Source organism: Pristiophorus japonicus, unplaced genomic scaffold (assembly GCF_044704955.1).
Source record: "Pristiophorus japonicus isolate sPriJap1 unplaced genomic scaffold, sPriJap1.hap1 HAP1_SCAFFOLD_2294, whole genome shotgun sequence".
In the NCBI taxonomy this organism is placed as follows: Eukaryota; Metazoa; Chordata; class Chondrichthyes; family Pristiophoridae; genus Pristiophorus; species Pristiophorus japonicus.
Window position 1 is genome coordinate 8,499 of NW_027252010.1, and position 2,209 is coordinate 10,707.

Genomic DNA, 2,209 nt, shown 5'->3' on the forward strand with positions numbered 1-2,209 from the left:
ATAGCCAAACAGCAAAGAAGTTTGCAACTTTTGAAGAACAATAATCCCGACATGATTTGGATACACAGCCTTCTGATCGGGAGTCAGACACACCACCGTTGCACCACGAGGTCTACAGTGCAAATTGTCCATGTTTGGAAACATGAAGGTTCCTGAAACACAGTTTCATTTACCCTGCATTGGTGCAATGAAAGGGCTTTAAAATCCCCGGCCGCTCCCACCGTGGGTCAGACAGCATCAGAAGCAGTGCCCACCTGTCACTCACCCTCTCACGCCCGCTTTCATCACCTGCTGCCCGCGGACTGCAGCAAATCCAGTTCATCATATCATAGGCAATCCCTCGAAGAGAGGATGACTTGCTTCCTCGCCAAAAAAGGATGAGTTCACAGGTGTTTCAATATTCCAGGTCCTGAAATGTATGTTGAAGGGTGGAAGATGCCTGTGCGTGGATTTTTTTAACGTGTGGTGGCCGTTGCACACCAGCCATCACACGGACTTGACAGAGCGAGGTCTTGGTCCAGTGGCAAGGGTTAAATAAGACGACTGGAGACCAGTTCTGCTGCACGGACCCAGTGTGCACACATATCGCAGTGTGGGCTGGCCCGTGCTGCCCCTGGGCCCCTGACCCTGAACTCATGCCTCCCCTGGGCCCTGATCACATCCCTCTACAGTCTCTCGCCGCTCCTTCGCCCCGATCTCGCCGCTCCTGCTGTATCTGCCCACGCTCCAATCACTGACCTGGACCTTGATGATGTCACTCTTCGCTGCCGCCGCCCTCCTCCACCAGCTCACGCTGCTCCCTGGAGTAGTCTCCCGGGACCTCCAAGCTGCTCCCAGGGCCGCTCGCCGTTCCTTTTATGGCCCCGACCTGCCGCTGGTGTTCTCCCGTTAGTGTATCCAGGCTGTGGGTGGCCACCCCGAGCGCAGCAGAGGGGTTTCTGCATTAGTTCTGGGTGGGGGCAGTATATTTCCCCTTCTCTCTTCCTCTTGTCTCTATCCCTGTGCTTTTATTTCTCTATTTGTTCCCCCTGTCTCAGTTTCTAGTGTTTAAAAGGGAACAAAAGATGAAATGGGTTTCATTGTGGAACAATTTACTTCACTCAAAGTTAGATGCACTGCTGTTCGCCATGAGGTCAAGGTAGCTAGCCGTTGATATTCAGGTTCTTATATAAATATATATAAATATATCAACATCTATCATAACTGTTCCCTGGTAGTCGAGGGGTTAAGATCTGCCGCACTGACCTGGTAACGATACTCGATCAATTCATCGCATAAAAATAATTGAGGTCTGTGAGACGATTAATAATTGCTGTAATCACCATGAATACCAATACTTTCTGTGATAGACCGAGCTTACAGACTATCTGGCTTCTCCTGCCCTTTGCCGGGCACGTGTTCGGGGTTTAATTTAGTAAACAGGGCGAGTTCGCTGATCGCGGGGAGACGATAGGAGCCTCTGTGGCTCCACTGTGAGGATGTGGAAGTGAACACGGTGGCTGGGTGATCCGTGACATTTCTGTAAAGGGCAGTGGAGGAGAAGGATTGAGAACTTGCAGTGTGGGACAGAAGTTGTTTCAGGTGAGCCTCCTCATTCCCGATCAGCGCAGAGGGAGCTCATTGGTCAGCTCCCCTCTTTTGGAGTTGTTGTACCAGTGGTTTCTGTAGTGTAGTGGTTATCATGTTTGCTTTTCACGCAAAAGGTCCCTGGTTCGATCCCAGGCAGAAACATTTTGTTTAAACTTGCCAAATGGGAACAATCGGAGGCGAGTTCAGTCTCCTGGCAAATGCTGCCTGATTTCCTGAGATTTGCAGAATTTGCTGTTTTTATTTGCTATTTATTCTCCTGGCAAAAGGGTTCCCTTATTCCTGAATTGCTCTTTATTTAACCAATAAATAGATAACTTTCAGTGAGAGAAAACGGATCCACCGGGGACCTTTCGCGTGTGAGGCCAACGTGATATCCGCTACACTGCAGCCCATCAAAGAGCGACAAACTACTGAATATAAAGGATGAGCCCACAAATATCAGGGGCAGTGCAGTCTGGTCAACGTCAAACCTTCCTTTCTTCTTCAGCAATGGCATGAACGGGAATCAGACGCCACAAAGTTTAATTAAAGACACAAATACAAGTAACACTTCTAAATCTTTTCACTGTAAAATTCTTTTACTTTATTTGAAATCCTACTGCATTGAATCTGAAAATGA

General features: G+C 48.6%; 1 non-coding gene across 1 annotated transcript; it reads left to right on the forward strand.

The window, feature by feature from the left end:
* The first annotated feature begins 1,658 nt into the window (after positions 1 to 1,658).
* trnae-uuc (transfer RNA glutamic acid (anticodon UUC)) lies at positions 1,659 to 1,731 on the forward strand. Its single transcript has one exon. It is a non-coding gene; the product is annotated as a tRNA-Glu (tRNA).
* The last annotated feature ends 478 nt before the right edge of the window (positions 1,732 to 2,209 follow it).